The sequence below is a fragment of the Medicago sativa genome, chromosome 7 (genome assembly GCF_051527215.1).
Source record: "Medicago sativa cultivar Bolivia chromosome 7, Bolivia_mono, whole genome shotgun sequence".
In the NCBI taxonomy this organism is placed as follows: domain Eukaryota; kingdom Viridiplantae; phylum Streptophyta; class Magnoliopsida; order Fabales; family Fabaceae; genus Medicago; species Medicago sativa.
The window spans coordinates 59,722,331-59,742,968 of NC_140755.1; the positions used below are offsets into that span (position 1 = coordinate 59,722,331).

General features: G+C 36.6%; 2 long non-coding RNA genes across 3 annotated transcripts; both read right to left on the reverse strand.

The window, feature by feature from the left end:
* Positions 1–1,867: 1,867 nt before the first annotated feature.
* Positions 1,868–4,833, reverse strand: LOC146907257 (uncharacterized). The gene is made up of 2 exons (XR_015019802.1): positions 4,671–4,833; positions 1,868–2,175 (listed from the first exon to the last, which is right to left on the reverse strand). It is a non-coding gene; the product is annotated as an uncharacterized LOC146907257 (long non-coding RNA).
* Positions 4,834–5,336: 503 nt separating this feature from the next.
* On the reverse strand, positions 5,337–6,753 carry LOC146907258 (uncharacterized). 2 transcript variants are annotated; one of them, XR_015018235.1, is made up of 4 exons: positions 6,501–6,753; positions 5,925–6,020; positions 5,719–5,835; positions 5,337–5,563 (listed from the first exon to the last, which is right to left on the reverse strand). It is a non-coding gene; the product is annotated as an uncharacterized LOC146907258 (long non-coding RNA). The 2 variants fall into 2 exon arrangements; XR_015018236.1 differs by lacking the exon at positions 5,719–5,835 and having other exon boundaries at positions 6,501–6,752.
* Positions 6,754–20,638: the final 13,885 nt, after the last annotated feature.

Here is a 20,638-nt window from a genome sequence, read left to right on the forward strand (position 1 = left end):
CAAACACGATCATGAAACATCAAAACACCGTTCTCATCCAACCTGAAGTCTCCACCCTTACCTTGATTAACCAACACCACACGATCAACAAGTTCCAAATCTTCCTTCTGACCATTCTTAATCTCCTCTAGAATATTACTTGTCAGCTTCAACATTCCCAACCTCACACCATCTGGCGTCAACTCACTAACCAAACTCAAGTCTCTAAACTGCTCAATCAACTCCAACTCTTTCACCATTAAAGCAGACATATGCAACGACTTTCTACTCAAAGCATCTGCAACAACATTGGCCTTTCCAGGATGATAGCTCAATTGGAAGTCAAAATCCTTAAGATACTCTAACCATCTCCTCTGCCTCATATTCAACTCTTTCTGGTCAAACAAATACTTCAAACTCTTGGAATTTCTTTTCACACTTAGCATCCCAAACATAAGCTTGTCCTTTCCGGGTCAACTGCGTCAATGGCAACGCCAACTTAGAGAATCCCTCAATGAACCTCCGATAATAACCCGCCAATCCAAGGAAGCTTCTAACCTCAAAAACAGACTTAGGTGATTCCCACCGCAACACTGCCTCAACCTTCGACGGATCCACGGCAATACCACCTTTAGAAATCACATGACCAAGGAAACTCACTTCCCGCAACCAAAACTCACACTTCGACAACTTAGCAAACAACTTATTCTCCTTCAAGACTCCCAACACAATCCTCAAATGCTCGGCATGCTCTTCCTCCGACTTGGAATACACCAAAATATCATCTATAAACACCACCACAAAACGATCCAGAAAAGGATGAAATATTCTATTCATATACTCCATGAAGACACCTGGCGCATTAGACACTCCAAATGGCATCACATAATACTCATAGTGTCCATACCTCGTTCTGAATGCAGTTTTGGATATATCTTCCGCCTTTACTCTAATCTGATGATATCCCGATCTCAAATCAATCTTGCTGAACACTTCTGCACCAACCAACTGATCCATCAAATCATCAATCCTCGGAAGCGGATACCGATTCTTGATTGTCACCTTGTTCAACTGCCGATAATCCACAGACAACCTCATGCTTCCATCTTTCTTCTTAACCAACGACACTGGAGCTCCCCACGGCGAAACACTTGGCCTGATAAACTGTTTCTCGAGCAACTCTTCCAACTGTTTCTTCAACTCACCCAATTCTGATGCAGACATCCGATAAGGCGCAATCGAAATAGGACTCGTTCCAGGCACCAAGTCAATTGCAAACTCAACCTCTCTCTCCGGCGGTAACTCGGTAATGTCATCCGGAAAAACTTCTGGACACTCTTGCACTACCGGCAAATCACCAAAACCTTTCTCACTACTTTCCTTCAAGGAAACAAACATCATGAACACACTAGCTTCGCCATCCAAGGACTTCTTCACTTGCTCCGCGGTCAAGAACTTCCCACCTTCCTCAGCTACCGGCTTAGAAAACGTTACACTCTTGGTCAAACAATTAATGTTAACACCAAAAGTCAACATCCAATCCATACCAAAAATTACATCCATATGCTTCAACGGAAGACACACAAGATCCAACTCAAAATCAACATGAACCTCAACACAAACCAGAACCAACTGAGCCTCCGCAGCCAAAGATACCTTCCCTTGCCAGACCCAACAAACCTGAAACAACCTGCTACTCCTCCACTACGCTCAAACCCACCTAAAAGAACGGAACAACAAAACAAGTACCGACAGTACTTCCGTACATGTCGCATACAAACAGGAAAATCAACGGGTTTTGGTCTGGACAACACCGACCACGGCTCTGATACCAACTTGTAACACCCTATTTCTATTAAGCGTTAAAACACGCGAATATGCAACCATATTCTAGAAATAGATGCTACGTCTCCGAATAAACCACAAACCATACATGCATAAAGATCATGTTACACAACATAGCAGCGGAACAACATATAATTCATAAACATATCTGGATCTCCAAACTAAATACAACTGTATCCTCCAAATCTCAATAACAGAATATCTCAACAACTCCAAAATACAAAGTCAAAAATAAAAACCAACATGCAAGAACTACCCTAGATCAGAGCCCTAATCTAGACACTTGCATATAAAAGAGGAACTCCACTCCTCGGCATCATCAAGCAAACAACTAAGCATCCTGCACGCCGTCTACCCGTCCATACAGAAAGGTAGGCGGTCCACCACAGACCACTGAGGGTTAGCATTACATCATCATAATCCACGAAAAACATTTATAATGAACATTGGAAATGAAAGAATATATTCAAGAATAACAATCCATACATATATTCATAAGTAATCACAACACATGCATATTATCATTCCAAGTTCATCTCCACAAGTGTATCATACACGTATCACATATACATAACCCTCCCTCCTAGAACACTAGCATCACATGATCATTATTATCCCCCATCACTTACATTTCAAGCTATCACATTATTACCATAGCATAGCATGCATATTCAACCTCTAATCAAGTCATCAACAAAAGCTCATCATTTATCAACATCAATCAATGATCACATCACTTACCTCATTACTCATTTAGCATGCTTATCTCAACAAGTACAATTCATCATTTCAAGTTACAAGCAATCAATCATCATCATCAAAGAAATCACCACATCTTATGTATATACATATACAATTCTCACCTCATCGTTATCATCCAATCAATTATCATCAAATAGATTCACCAAGTGTATAAGTACAAACAAATAAGACATGCAATTAGAGCATAAATCAATTATTCACAACCATCCACAAAATCCACCAATGTACATATACACCAATCCACATAATCACAACATTCACCAAAATTCACCAATACACAAATTCACCTAGTCATATATTCAATTATGACACAACTCATCAATTATTCAAATGCTTGCAATGTTCTAGACTCTTCTCTAGATGCATGTGGTACCAAAACACCTCAAGGTCGTCACCTTCGATGCAACAAAAACATCGTACTCACCACAATTGGATATAAAATCCGCCACCATCAGTCTTGGATATAAAATCCACCACCATCAGTCTTGGATATAAAATCCACCACCATCAGTCATGAATGCATGAACATATGACTCAACTACAATGCATATGTTCACACAAACAATAATCACCTCATCATCACCAATACATGTATATATGCAACATCAATAATTCACCACCAATTTAACATATATACAATCACCAACAACATTCACAGTACAAACAACATATAGTTGTCACACACATATACATCACCAATCATCTCCACATAAATCAACATATAGTTGCCACATTTCCACATAATTCCTTACAATCCAAATAAAGGAACAAATACAACATATGATCACAAACATCATATTCATCACTCAACAACCATTCATACATCATCTCATAATCATATTAATCTATCCATAAAGGATTAACAAGACAATCAACTCTAAAAATCATTTTCTACCAAGTTCGTCTCCAAAAGTCACAACTTAGAAATACTAGAGGTTATGAACTAAAACCAAGTAAACAAGCTCAATTGCCTATGCCATGTATTCTCACAAGTCACATATATATATGCAGTAGAGGTTACATAAGCATTTCATCGGCCAAATGCGACGAATTCAAGAAAACCCAAAGTTCGTCTCACTTTTTCACTTTTCACAAAATTTTCCATTTTCAAAGCAAAACAAGTTCAAACTTGATAGAACCAATCACATCCATTTTTAAAAATCATATAAACAATATACAACTCTAATCCCACTTCAATTTCCGGAGAAAACGAGTTTTTGGAAAAATTGACGTTTGGATCGTTTTCACAAAAGTTAGACGATTTTCATAAATTCAAGTCCAAACCAACTCAAATCTTGTTCCATTAGGATTAAAGGTGTAAACAGGTGCTAATTAAGTTCAAAGAAACATTTTAGAAGTATTAGATTGGTCCCCAAAAGCTCAAACGAACAAAACAGAAAAGCTGTTTTCTGGCAATTTCGCTATTAGCGAAATCTGAGCTATTAGCGAAATTCTTCAGACAATTTCGGTATTAGCGAAATTTTCGCCAACAGCGAAAAAAGTCCAGAGAGTTTCGCTATTAGCGAAATTCTGGCGAATTTCTTCAGCTGTTACGGGTTTTCACCCCATTTTCACCCAAAATCCCAATTTTCAAACCCCCAACTCCCAAATCAACTTCCAGAAAGTGTTTATGGGTCAAAACAGGTTCAATACACTTAAACAAACATGATTCAAGCATTAAAAACAACAACATAACTCATTTCATCAAAATCATGAAATTTTCTCAAAACACCAACATAACCACAAATCTCCTTATGAATCTATAAATAACGATTCCAGTTTCACCAATTCGATTCTAACAGTTCAACATTCATCATCAACAACTAATGAACACAAATTCATGCACAATTCAACATCACAACTTCATTTTTCATCAATTTTGCTCAAGAACACAAAGCACCAACAACTATGCATTTAAACATGTTAATCCACTTACTAACATGCAATTATCATACAAATCATGTTCTCAAACATAACAACAACAATCATGCACGAATTTACAACATTTAAATTCAATTCATCAATTTCACAAAATGGGTAAAAAGGAAAAATTATGAATTATGGTTGAATTCTAACCCTCTTACCTCTAACACCAAGAATCTCTAACCAAAGCTTCAATTTAGCTCCTAGATGATGAATCCCCTCTTCAAGCTCTAACCCTTGTTCTTCCCTCTAGCCTCTATCTCTTCTCTTCTCAAATGAAATGAAATAAAAATGTTTGTAAACCTAATTCTCACCAACACTAGAGTTTATATACTAGCTCTACTCAATTCACTACTACAAAAATGGGCTTATATAGCGCTTTTTTTTGGCTTTAGGTAGCGCTTTTGAAGCGCTATTGTAAATGGCGCTGGTAAAGGTAATATAGCGCTTTTTTCTGTATAAAGCGCTAGCTATAGCAGGGTTTATATAGCGCTTTATGTCAAAAAGTGCTAACAAAGGTTCTCCTTAGATAGCGCTTTCAAAAATAAACGTCATCTAAGACAAGTTTAAAAACAGCGTTTTTGTTTTAAAAGCGCTATGTAACAATAGGTTTAGTTAACGCTTTATAAAGGAAAAAAAGCGCCAGGAAAAGCACTTATTTTATTTTATTTTTGTCAAAAAAAAAAATTCCTTTCCAGATAGTGTTTTTTTATTAATTTAAAGTAATATATATATATATATATAAAGTTTGAAATTTAAAGGGAAATGTATATAATTTAGGCACATTATAATTGAGACTATTATTTATCAAATAAAACATAACCATATCATAAAAAATGTATGTATATATATAGCATAAAAGTCAGAAATGTTTAGCCTCTAATATGGTAACATGGATATCTCTAAGAGTTACAACTAATTAGTTGACATAAAGATCAAAATCTTCTATGGTATCATGCAGTCTTCATCTATCTTCTTGGTCTTCTCAACATTTTTATCCAAAACAAGCATGCAAATCATCATTCATTTCCAAATTTCGTTCACTCTCCTCCACCTGAATATATACCAGAAAACGCCATTAAGCAATAACGCTATATTATATTAGAGATAAATTCAAAGTACTACTGATCATGAGTACAAATTAAAGCAAGATTATAAATTAAAATAACTACCACTTCTAGCAAATATATTTAGAAACATTAAACTCACCTTATTATAAAAAAAAAATCATATAACTTTTAGGCTGATCATGAACCGACACCATTCTTCTTAGATTTCTATTAGTTTATCTTTTGAGTATGTCACACACTTGAAACCATCAATGTACTGTATATATTATAACATTAAAAATAACCATGTTACTTAATAAACTTAATTATACATAGATATTATACTTTAATATAAAAAAAACATACCAACTTTGGAATCTCATTCAGTTTTGAAATGAGAATATCTTTCATAAACCTCATCACAAAGTACCCGACATCTATACCATTTTCTTGGCGAGGACACTACAAAAAATAAAATAATAAGTAATTGTATAAGTTAGTTTATTTGGTATGCCATGTAGAAGTCACGATGGATGATTATGGAATTGATTAGTAGGTTATACAAAAGACATATGCATAGTGTATATCATATTATCACATCATTCAATTAGTTTATTAGAAAATAATTCTAGTCACACACAAAAAGTGTTATTGTTTATATATATAAAAAAAAAATATTTGAACCAAAAGAAAAATTATTCATCTTACTGGTTGTGTAGAGTTTAATTAAACCCGAAATCTTTAATAAACAATTGTCAAATTTCAGTAATTATTCATCAAACAAAAATTTTGAATTTTCGATTGTCAAATTCATCCTAATCACTAACAGTGCAGTCTTAAATTTAGTTTGAACCTTGAAAACCTAAAATATCCAGATGAAAATATGAAAAAATTAAAGAATATTTGAGTTAAATTGAGGTAAGGAAAGAATGAAGATGGTACCTGAGATGAAGAATTGAGTATTGAAAAAGATGTAACCGGACGACGGCAGCGACGATATGATGCACCGCAATTAAGAGTGAGATAGAGGTGGTTGTTCTGGAATGAATCGAAAGAGACGGTTATGGTTTTGGAATAGATCGAAGGAATCGAGTGATGGTGATGAATGAATTGATAGATATAGGTGGTTGGTGATGAATGAATCGATAGAGGTGGTGGTTCTGGACTGAATTGCCTGCACACATCTAATGAAAGTTTTGAGTAAAGTAGTTTTGGGTTATGTTATTAATTGCTTTAAAAAATATGTTTAATGAAAATTATGTTATAGTTTTTATTTTATCTTTAGGATGCATTAAAATAGGGATTTCCATTAAAATTGGGATTCTTTGTTACTTTTGAGTATATAACAAAAAGAAGTTACGCTTTGTTGTTAGTGTATAAAGCTTTTTTTTTGTGTAACAAAAAAAAAGCATTTTTTTTTCAAATATAAATAAAAAAACAAAAAACGCAAACTTCATGAAAATTATGTTATAGTTTTTATTTTATCTTTAGGATGCATTAAAATAGGGATTTCCATTAAAATTGGGATTCTTTGTTACTTTTGAGTATATAACAAAAAGAAGTTACGCTTTGTTGTTAGTGTATAAAGCGTTTTTTTTCAAATATAAATAAAAAAACAAAAAACGCAACCTGCAAAGTAGGATTTATGGAAAAGTAGGATTTAGAGGGACCAGGACATTTGATTTGTTTTTTTTAGTTTGGATTTGTTTTTTGGGAAAAAAGTTTAGATTTGTTTTTTTTTTTAAAGTTTAGATTTAGTTTGTTATATATATGATAAAAGAATTAAAAAAGGTTTGTACCAAATTTTTTTAAAAAAAAGGTGTGCTTTGTTACTGCAATCCATTTTTCATTTTTTTTTTGAAAGATGCAGTCCATTTTTCATAAAAATTCAAAAAATATTTGAAATATGCTATGCAGGGGATCGAACAGGGGACCTGTTAGTTAATATACATTAAATCAGTTAAATAAAATGGCGCTTTTTTTAACCTATAAGCGCTATCTTTCTCAAGCATACAATAGCGCTTTTTTTAACCTATAAGCGCTATTTAAGGTTGATTTATATATAGTGCTTTTCATAAAAAGTGCCATATACGATTAATCATGTTTTTTATTTAAATAACTATTATTTTTATTTAACCTATACTGACGCTTTCAATACAAAGCGCTATATATACTTAAAATGATAGATAGCGCTTTTTCAAAAAAGCGCTAGCTAAGACCTCCGTGTTTTAATTTATAGCGCTTTAGTGTTAAAAACGCTATTTATGAGGCGCTATATTTTCCCAATTTTGTAGTAGTGATTGGGCTTATTTCTTAAACCTTAATGGGCCTAACCCATTTCTATTCTAACACTCAAAATGTCACTACTCACTTACCGGTAAAATATAACACTAACGGTCACTTAACGGTAAATAAAATAATTACTACACCCTCTAGCAATTAGTAAAATAAAACCCTCACTAAGCACTAAAAATAACTTTCTGCAAAATTACAAAATTGCCACTGCCCTCAAAATGACTAAAATGCCCCTAAGTCCAAAATGACTAAAATACCCTTTTTCACCGAATACTACAATTCCCAACCAAAAATACACACAACAGCAAATAATCACATAATAGCACACACAACACACATAAATAATTAATAAAATAAAACTAGCGAAAATCGGACTGTTACAACTCTCCCCCACTAAAAAGAATTTTCGCCCTCGAAAATTACCTGAAGAAAACAACTCTGGATACGCAACCCTCACTCTACTCTCCGATTCCCAAGTGGCACTCTCACCGGTTGGTCCAACCCAAATCACTTTAACCAAAACGACCTCCTTGCCACGCAAACGCTTCACTTCACGATCTTCAATCCTAACCGGCCAAGTCTCAACGGTCAAATTATCCCTTACTTCCAAATCATCCACTTGAATCACATGAGACGCATCATACACATACTTCCTCAACTGAGACACATGAAACACATCATGAAGATTCAACAAAGATGGCGGTAACGCAATCCGATACGCTACAACCCCAACCTTCTCAACAATCTCAAAAGGTCCAACAAAACGAGGAGTCAACTTCCGACACTTCAAAGCACGTCCAACACCAGTTACAGGATTCACTCTCAAAAACACATGATCACCAACCTGAAACTCGATGTCCTTCCTCCTCTTATCATGATAACTCTTCTGCCTACTCTGTGACACTCTCATCTTCTCTTGAATCATCTTAACCTTCTTGGTCGTCTCTTGCACAACTTCCGGTCCTAACAAAGCACTCTCTCCTGACTCATACCAACACAAAGGAGTTCTACACCTCCGACCATACAAAGCCTCAAACGGTGCCATTCCGATACTAGAATGAAAACTGTTGTTGTAAGTAAACTCAATCAACGGTAAACATTCAATCCAACTGACACCTTGCTCCAACACACAAGCTCTCAACAGATCTTCCAAACTCTGAATAGTCCTCTCCGTCTGACCATCAATCTGAGGATGATACGCAGAACTCAACCTCAACTTAGTTCCCAAAGCGTCTTGCAAACTCTCCCAAAACTTAGAAGTAAACCTCGGATCCCGATCCGACACAATACTAGAAGGAACACCATGCAATCTAACAATCTGCTCAATGTAGATCTCAGCCAACTTCGCCACAGACATACCGGTCTTAATAGGAACAAAATGTGCCGACTTCGTTAACCGATCAACAATCACCCAAATAGAGTCAAAACCCTTAACAGTCTTTGGCAACGCTCCAACAAAGTCCATCGATATACTATCCCACTTCCATTCTGGCACAAACAACGGCTGCATCAAACCTGACGGTCTCTGATGTTCAATCTTAGACTTCTGACACACCAAACAAGCATACACAAACTCCGCCATATCCTTCTTCATCCCAGACCACCAAAACAACTTCTTCAAATCCTGATACATCTTAGTCGCTCCAGGATGAATACTCAAACTACTTCTGTGACCTTCTTCCAAAATCTGTCTCTTAAGCTCAAGAACACTTGGCACACAAACACGATCATGAAACATCAAAACACCGTTCTCATCCAACCTGAAGTCTCCACCCTTACCTTGATTAACCAACACCACACGATCAACAAGTTCCAAATCTTCCTTCTGACCATTCTTAATCTCCTCTAGAATATTACTTGTCAGCTTCAACATTCCCAACCTCACACCATCTGGCGTCAACTCACTAACCAAACTCAAGTCTCTAAACTGCTCAATCAACTCCAACTCTTTCACCATTCAAGCAGACATATGCAACGACTTTCTACTCAAAGCATCAGCAACAACATTGGCCTTTCCAGGATGATAGCTCAATTGGAAGTCAAAATCCTTAAGATACTCTAACCATCTCCTCTGCCTCATATTCAACTCTTTCTGGTCAAACAAATACTTCAAACTCTTGGAAACTCTTTTCACACTTAGCATCCCAAACATAAGCTTGTCATTTCTGGGTCAACTGCGTCAATGGCAACGCCAACTTAGAGAATCCCTCAATGAACCTCCGATAATAACCCGCCAATCCAAGGAAGCTTCTAACCTCAAAAACAGACTTAGGTGATTCCCACCGCAACACTGCCTCAACCTTCGACGGATCCACGACAATACCACCTTTAGAAATCACATGACCAAGGAAACTCACTTCCCGCAACCAAAACTCACACTTCGACAACTTAGCAAACAACTTATTCTCCTTCAAGACTCCCAACACAATCCTCAAATGCTCGGCATGCTCTTCCTCCGACTTGGAATACACCAAAATATCATCTATAAACACCACCACAAAACGATCCAGAAAAGGATGAAATATTCTATTCATATACTCCATGAAGACACCTGGCACATTAGACACTCCAAATGGCATCACAGAATACTCATAGTGTCCATACCTCGTTCTGAATGCAGTTTTGGATATATCTTCCGCCTTTACTCTAATCTGATGATATCCCGATCTCAAATCAATCTTGCTGAACACTTCTGCACCAACCAACTGATCCATCAAATCATCAATCCTCGGAAGCGGATACCGATTCTTGATTGTCACCTTGTTCAACTGCCGATAATCCACAGACAACCTCATGCTTCCATCTTTCTTCTTAACCAACGACACTGGAGCTCCCCACGGCGAAACACTTGGCCTGATAAACTGTTTCTCGAGCAACTCTTCCAACTGTTTCTTCAACTCACCCAATTCTGATGCAGACATCCGATAAGGCGCAATCGAAATAGGACTCGTTCCAGGCACCAAGTCAATTGCAAACTCAACCTCTCTATCCGGCGGTAACTCGGTAATGTCATCCGGAAAAACTTCTGGACACTCTTGCACTACCGGCAAATCACCAAAACCTTTCTCACTACTTTCCTTCAAGGAAGCAAACATCAAGAACACACTAGCTTCGCCATCCAAGGACTTCTTCACTTGCTCCGCGGTCAAGAACTTCCCACCTTCCTCAGCTACCGGCTTAGAAAACGTTACACTCTTGGTCAAACAATTAATGTTAACACCAAAAGTCAACATCCAATCCATACCAAAAATTACGTCCATATGCTTCAACGGAAGACACACAAGATCCAACTCAAAATCAACATGAACCTCAACACAAACCAGAACCAACTGAGCCTCCGCAGCCAAAGATACATTCCCTTGCCAGACCCAACAAACCTGAAACAACCTGCTACTCCTCCACTACGCTCAAACCCACCTAAAAGAACGGAACAGCAAAACAAGTACCGACAGTACTTCCGTACATGTCGCATACAAACAGGAAAATCAACGGGTTTTGGTCTGGACAAGACCGACCACGGCTCTGATACCAACTTGTAACACCCTATTTCTATTAAGCGTTAAAACACGCGAATATACAACCATATTCTAGAAATAGATGCTACGTCTCCGAATAAACCACAAACCATACATGCATAAAGATCATGTTACACAACATAGCAGCGGAACAACATATAATTCATAAACATATCTGGATCTCCAAACTAAATACAACTGTATATCTCAACAACATAATATCTCAACAACTCCAAAATACAAAGTCAAAAATAAAAACCAACATGCAAGAACTACCCTAGATCAGAGCCCTAATCTAGACACTTGCATATAAAAGAGGAACTCCACTCCTCGGCATCATCAAGCAAACAACTAAGCATCCTGCACGCCGTCTACCCGTCCATACAGAAAGGTAGGCGGTCCACCATAGACCACTGAGGGTTAGCATTACATCATCATAATCCACGAAAAACATTTATAATGAACATTGGAAATGAAAGAATATATTCAAGAATAACAATCCATACATATATTCATAAGTAATCACAACACATGCATATTATCATTCCAAGTTCATCTCCACAAGTGTATCATACACGTATCACATATACATAACCCTCCCTCCTAGAACACTAGCATCACATGATCATTATTATCCCCCATCACTTACATTTCAAGCTATCACATTATTACCATAGCATAGCATGCATATTCAACCTCTAATCAAGTCATCAACAAAAGCTCATCATTTATCAACATCAATCAATGATCACATCACTTACCTCATTACTCATTTAGCATGCTTATCTCAACAAGTACAATTCATCATTTCAAGTTACAAGCAATCAATCATCATCATCAAAGAAATCACCACATCTTATGTATATACATATACAATTCTCACCTCATCGTTATCATCCAATCAATTATCATCAAATAGATTCACCAAGTGTATAAGTACAAACAAATAAGACATGCAATTAGAGCATAAATCAATTATTCACAACCATCCACAAAATCCACCAATGTACATATACACCAATCCACATAATCACAACATTCACCAAAATTCACCAATACACAAATTCACCTAGTCATATATTCAATTATGACACAACTCATCAATTATTCAAATGCATGCAATGTTCTAGACTCTTCTCTAGATGCATGTGGTACCAAAACACCTCAAGGTCGTCACCTTCGATGCAACAAAAACATCGTACTCACCACAATTGGATATAAAATCCGCCACCATCAGTCTTGGATATAAAATCCACCACCATCAGTCTTGGATATAAAATCCACCACCATCAGTCATGAATGCATGAACATATGACTCAACTACAATGCATATGTTCGCACAAACAATAATCACCTCATCATCACCAATACATGTATATATGCAACATCAATAATTCACCACCAATTTAACATATATACAATCACCAACAACATTCACAGTACAAACAACATATAGTTGTCACACACATATACATCACCAATCATCTCCACATAAATCAACATATAGTTGCCACATTTCCACATAATTCCTTACAATCCAAATAAAGGAACAAATACAACATATGATCACAAACATCATATTCATCACTCAACAACCATTCATACATCATCTCATAATCATATTAATCTATCCATAAAGGATTAACAAGACAATCAACTCTAAAAATCATTTTCTACCAAGTTCGTCTCCAAAAGTCACAACTTAGAAATACTAGAGGTTATGAACTAAAACCAAGTAAACAAGCTCAATTGCCTATGCCATGTATTCTCACAAGTCACATATATATGCAGTAGAGGTTACATAAGCATTTCATCGGCCAAATGCGACGAATTCAAGAAAACCCAAAGTTCGTCTCACTTTTTCACTTTTCACAAAATTTTCCATTTTCAAAGCAAAACAAGTTCAAACTTGATAGAACCAATCACATCCATTTTTAAAAATCATATAAACAATATACAACTCTAATCCCACTTCAATTTCCGGAGAAAACGAGTTTTTGGAAAAATTGACGTTTGGATCGTTTTCACAAAAGTTAGACGATTTTCATAAATTCAAGTCCAAACCAACTCAAATCTTGTTCCAGTAGGATTAAAGGTGTAAACAGGTGTTAATTAAGTTCAAAGAAACATTTTAGAAGTATTAGATTGGTCCCCAAAAGCTCAAACGAACAAAACAGAAAAGCTGTTTTCTGGCAATTTCGCTATTAGCGAAATCTGAGCTATTAGCGAAATTCTTCAGACAATTTCGCTATTAGCGAAATTTTCGCCAACAGCGAAAAAAGTCCAGAGAGTTTCGCTATTAGCGAAATTCTGGCGAATTTCTTCAGCTGTTACGGGTTTTCACCCCATTTTCACCCAAAATCCCAATTTTCAAACCCCCAACTCCCAAATCAACTTCCAGAAAGTGTTTATGGGTCAAAACAGGTTCAATACACTTAAACAAACATGATTCAAGCATTAAAAACAACAACATAACTCATTTCATCAAAATCATGAAATTTTCTCAAAACACCAACATAACCACAAATCTCCTTATGAATCTATAAATAACGATTCCAGTTTCACCAATTCGATTCTAACAGTTCAACATTCATCATCAACAACTAATGAACACAAATTCATGCACAATTCAACATCACAACTTCATTTTTCATCAATTTTGCTCAAGAACACAAAGCACCAACAACTATGCATTTAAACATGTTAATCCACTTACTAACATGCAATTATCATACAAATCATGTTCTCAAACATAACAACAACAATCATGCACGAATTTACAACAATTAAATTCAATTCATCAATTTCACAAACGGTCACTTAACGGTAAATAAAATAATTACTACACCCTCTAGCAATTAGTAAAATAAAACCCTCACTAAGCACTAAAAATAACTTTCTGCAAAATTACAAAATTGCCACTGCCCTCAAAATGACTAAAATGCCCCTAAGTCCAAAATGACTAAAATACCCTTTTTCACCGAATACTACAATTCCCAACCAAAAATACACACAACAACAAATAATCACATAATAGCACACACAACACACAAATAATTAATAAAATAAAACTAGCAAAAATCGGACTGTTACAGTTTGTCTCTTGGCAACAAACTAGGGTTTGAGGGTTGATTCACCTTGGGAAAAACTATTAGGATTGAGTTTCTTGGTTACGGGAAGAGGCTGGGATTTGGGTAGAATTAGGCTGAGACTTATTCTTGTAACCCATTGATATCTCTTTTGTAACGTTACTCATCATATAGTGGAACGGAGGGTTGCTCTCTCCCCCAGACTAGGTCAATTTGGACTGAACTGGGTCAACAAATTCTTTTGTGTTCTCTGTTCTTTTCTCTCTCGCTGTTTTCTACTTTTATCTTGTGTTTATAATTGTTCCATACACTTTGATTTTGGTTGCTTAATTATCCCTTGCTCCGCACATCAAGTTGTTTTTGGTGTGTTTTCTCATCGAATTCGCAACAATTGGCGCCCACCGTGGGGCAGGGGTCAAAGGATAATCAAGTACCATGGGTTCGAAGTGGGATATTGAGAAGTTTACCGGAGATAACGATTTTGGGTTATGGAAGGTAAAGATGGAAGCGGTGTTAATAAAGCAAAAGTGTGAGAAAGCTTTGAAGGGTGAAGGTTCGTTACCGGTCACCATGTCACGAGCGGAGAAGACCGAGATGGTGGACAAGGCCAGGAGTGCCATTGTCTTGTGCCTCGGAGATAAATTTTTGAGAGAAGTAGCAAAGGAACCAACCGCGGCATCGATGTGGGCAAAGTTTGAATCTTTGTATATGACAAAGTCTTTGGCTCATCAGCAAGTCCTAAAACAACAATTTTACTCATTTAAGATGGTAAAGTCAAAGGCCGTCATGGAGCCACTTGTGGAGTTCAACAAAATCATTGGTGATTTGGAGAACATTAAGTTGCGTCTTGAGGATGAGGGTGCTCTGATGGTGTGGTGTTGTTTGGAGGATGAAGAAGGTGATGTGTCTCACCTTGGGAGTGATGCCTAGTGGAGCGGTGGTCGTCTGGAGAGATGTTAAACATTCAACATCAGCCTGGAGAGGCGGTGGTAAGAATACTCATGATCAGTCTGGAGTGGCGGAGGCAACAATACTCATGATCTACCTGTTGAGGTGGAGTTTCAAGGTGGAAGACATTCCGAGGGCTGAAGCGGGATATATCCTGTGTTGAAGATGTCATGGTGAATGCTTGTGGAACTACCTAAAACTCCCAGCGTAGTGTTTACGTTGGATTTTCGTAAACAACCGCTGGTTTACACATGCTAACTTGCAAGATCAACCAGTAAATCTTAGGACATATTGTGTTTGTTCTTGTTGTTAGAAATTCTGTGTTTTTTGGTGTCGAAAATATAAGAAATACAATAAAAACAATCGAATTCAATCCACTTGAACTCAATCGAACTTAACAAAGTAAAGTGCAAGAACACTTAAAGAAAAAAGGGTAAATTGCATTGATTAAATAAAAGTTGGTACACAGATTCATACATTGCAACTTGTGACTCGTTTCTCGCTTCCATACGGATACTTTGAGTGTAAGTTTGTATGATGGAATTGTGACCCGTTTTTCCTATGAAAAACTACTATTTATACTAAGTCTAGAAATAACTACACTTCTTTGAAATTCAAACTACAACTGCCACAAGTCGACAGTTTTACTTATTTGAAAACAAACTTAAAATAAAAACTGACTTAAAGAATAACTGTTGATAACCACCTTCGAAAACTGCTTTATCGAAGTCTTCTACCATCTTCGAACCCATATTTGCTTTCAATACAACACTCTGTTCGAATCTTCTTTAAATCTAGGTCAACTATACTTTGACCACATTTATTACAGCTAGTAAAATATATTGGCTAACAAATTGCCCCCCAGAAACGCCATTTTCGATTTCACCGAAGAAGAAAAAGACGTTTTTGAAAAAATAACTAACATTCTCCATCGAAATGAATGATGTCAGTATTTAATTCAAAACTAATTCAAATTTCCTTTAAATACTGACCCCACAATCTTAGTTAGTGGGCCACGTTCTCTAACATTGGAAAAGACAACACTTTAATGGTAAAACTGTCAAAATAAGATCTTGACATGTGTCATGATCAAAGGCCCATATAGAAACAAACTCACCTTTACTCTTCTCACTTTTCACCATTTCATTTTCACTTTCACTGTTCCTCTTCTCCGCCAAAAATTCTCTCGAAGAAAAAACTCTGAATTTTCTGCAACTCCTATCTTTAAACACGAAATCTTCACTATTCATCAAATTCTCACAAAAATACTTAAACAATGACGAACGCAGCAGGAACTTCTCATGTGAATCGCGAAGAACCCATTGATTTTACTAAAGAAATCGCCAGTGCTGCTCCTGCTTTTGTGAACGAACCAGAGATCAATGAAGCTGAAAAAGCTATCTGGAAAACCCAGGTAATCATCCCTTGTACTGATACTCCACATGCATTCCTAGGCCCCATTTCTCTAGAACCTGAAACTCCAGAGATTAACTCTCTTTTCCCATGCATTGAAACTCAACCTCCTTTAATTTTCACAAAAGGTCCTTTTGACCTAAGTTTTGTAAAATCCAAAATTAGGACTGAACCCAAAACTTATCCAGAATACATTGCTTGGTTAGACAAAGTTCAAAAACAAAAGGGACAATTCTGGAAGGAGAAAGGGATTTTTGATCTCATCCAAATATCTCGATATGGTCCAAAATACCATAATGAATTGATATTTGCTGCTTTACATTTTTGGAACCCATCGAACAACAGCCTTCACTTGAAATGTGGAATGCTCACTCCTACCCTTTTAGATGTGGCTGGCCTTACTAGCTTAAAACCAACTGGATACACCTTTAATCCAGATGTTACCACCTCTCAATACTCAGTAAATTTCGATAGCCCTGCCTATGGTTTGTTTATAGCTAACAACCATGATACCGAATGTGCTGAAGTATCTGCAGATGAACATGTAGCTTTCTTGACCTACTTGTTATCTATGCATGTTTTTTGCTCAAGGTCAGTACAAGTCCCTAAGAAATTCATGTGTCTAGCTAGTCAGTTACATGAAGGAACAGATATCTGTTTAAGCAAACTGATTCTAGGTTCTTTGTATGAAACCCTTGACCATACAACTAATAATCTTAGAGATTATCCCCAAACTGGTGGGAATTTAGTTGTATCAGGACCCATATGGTTGTTCCAACTATGGCTTTTAGCCATTTTTGGATCAAAACTTGCTTCGATCCTACCTTCCTCTTACACATCAGCATACTCAGAAAGGACCACTGAGGGTATAGGCTTAGCTATGTTTCACCCTGATGGGAACAAGTCTTCACAACAACTTTTCGAGAATGCTTACGAAACTTTGCTTGATTGTCCCATTTTCACCCCCATAATGGCACCATTTACCACTAGGAAATATGGACCTAACTGGTTCAAAGAGGACTTTCCCACTACTTCGAAAACAGCCAACAAAACAGAAATCAATGCTATATGGGAAGCTTATTTGACCCCTACCTATCTATCTAGCAGACTTACACCTGGTAGCCCTTATGGAGTATATGGTTATCAACCTAACCATGTAGCTAGACAGTTTGGTATGGTTCAATCGAAACCCAGTTCCTTGTTCAAAAGTATAAGTGAATGGAAAATTCCTCTGATCGAACCTGTGTGGAAATCCATAATTCAAGCCAGGAGAACAACTGTGTTCGAGCCTACATATTTCTCAACATCATTTGCATGCTCTGAAGCATTCTTTCGATGGTGGCGAAATTATTACACACGCCAATCCAATCGAGGGAATCCTGATGAATTGCTGCCTCAACTGACCAGTACTTTTCACACTTTGCAGAACAAAGACAAGAAGACTAGAGGTACGCACATTAAAGAAATTCAGCAATTTCAAAGATATTATCAAACAACATATGACCCTTTACATCCAAAGAGGACAGTATATTATGCTGCTCAAACTTTGAGAGATAAAGTTCGAGAAAAAATTCCAGAAACAATTTTTCCCCCTGGAACACCCAATAAATATCTTTATGTTTTAGAAAAGAAAATGAGACTAGCAAGACTTCCATCTTGTAATCTTGCTTTGGCCTTTAGGCCACCATACCCAAAATGGTTACTTTATAATTTCAAATTCCCACAGAATAATTTAGTAACCTATGCTAAATGCAATTTATACCAATATAATGGTGAACTTGGCTATGAATTATCCCAAGTTCGAATCGAAACTCCCAGTATCATGGGTATGATTTTTTCTTTTACTAAAATATATTAATACTATTTTTAGAAGAAATAGTACTTATCTGTATAATCACATATTTCAGCTTTGCCTTTAACTCCAGGAGAAGCAAAACTCGATGATGCCAGCACCCAGAACACTTCGAAAAGCAAGTCTGACAAGAAGAAAAAGAAAGCTTCCCAAACTAAAGAAGTTGAATCGAAGAAATCTGAGGCTGCATCGAAGGAACCTCCTAAATCAAAGGAACCCAAAGTGAAAACAACTTCATCAAAAGGACCTTCTAGATCGAAGAACAAGAAAGAACAAACAACTGTCGATCTCTCTGATGATGATAGCGAGGTGGAGATAACTAAAGAACATATCGAAGCTTCCAAAGTAACACTTCCCAAAGTCCATACTGAAGGAAGAAGGAAAAGAAAACAAGAACAAATATCACTTGTCCAAGAAAAGGAAGTCGAAGTGGAAGCTTCTGAAGGTTCTCCTCCCATCTCACCATCTAAACCATTCAAACGTCTTCGAAAGACTTCTCATTCTAGTGCTCATTCACATGTTGGTGATAATGGTTCGAAGGTATTTTATCAAAACCATATTTTATACGAAATGTTTCTAAGTATCTTGTTTTAAGCATCTATCTTATTCTTTTTAGGGTATCGAACAAGAACAAGCTAATCCATCACAACATGGGCAAGTTCTTCCTTCTTCGAAGACCACTTCACCAATTGCTGAAGACAAAGAAGATGAGCATGATGATGCTAGCAGTCCAGAAGGTCTTAAAGTGGATCCTCCTCAACAACAACAAACAGAAACACCCACTGATGACTTGGTAAATGATGAATCACTCAACAATGATCAATCTTATTCTGCACCCACCCTTGGAGATAATGTGTCAAACTTTGCTACTGAAGATACAAAAATAACTACTCGACAAGATGCTCCTGGTGATGCAGAGATGATTGCTCAACAAGATACCCCTATGATCGATCTGGAAGAAATCGATCGATTGGCCAAAGATGATCCTTTCAATGCCTTTGCCTTGATAGCTAAGAGTAATACTCTTTTCTCAACTAGCACTGGCCAAACTTCTGATTCATCCAAGGGAGATCCCTCTGAGACTTCAAAGAACAACCTGCTAGCAGAATTTCAAAAGAAGATCATCGAAGCCAACTTGCTAGAGTTGATTGAAAAGGATGCTGGAGCTCTTGCTGAAATCAGGAGTTTATTTGAAAAACTTGGTGCTCTCCCAACTGGTTGGAAATTTCGAAACCTGTTTAATTATCTTGAACCAATGTTGGAGAGTGCTAATCAAAACTTCCAGAAGAGGAAAACTGATCAAGCTCAAATGGCAGAGAAGAAAGCGCATCATGATCAAATTGTGATCGAACTGTCATCCTTCCAAGAGAAATTTAAAACTCTTCAGCAAGAAAGAAACAATGCGAAGCAGCAAGTGGTTGACATCGATGCCAAGATTAAAGAACTGGAAGCTCAGAAAGCTGAAATTTTGGCTAAGGATGAAGCCAGAAATCGAGAAGCCAATGAAGCTGTTAACAAATTCAAGCTCTCCAAGGAACTAGAGTCTACCATTGCTCAACTTGCAAGTGACAACCATGCTCTCGATACTCAACTGGCTGAATACAAAAGCCAAATCGAGAAACTCATCTCATCATTTGAGATTTAGTTCTGTTTCTATTTTATTCTCTAAGACTTTTATTTTATTTCAGCCTTATCGAATATCTTGGTCTGTAATGTCTTTATAACAATCTGTGGACCATTTTCTATTTCGAACGACAATTTCTTTTCAATCATCGAAATTCCTTTCTTATTCTCTTATATCGAATTTAAATTTTATTTAAATCCAAATAAGATTGGAACAATTTCCAAGACATTTTAATGATGAGGAAACAAAAAAGTAACTTTTTGTTTAACCCAACAAGTTAAACTTGTCTAGGAAGTTGAAAAGAAATAAAACCAATAAATGACCTTTTAACACAGATAAATCCT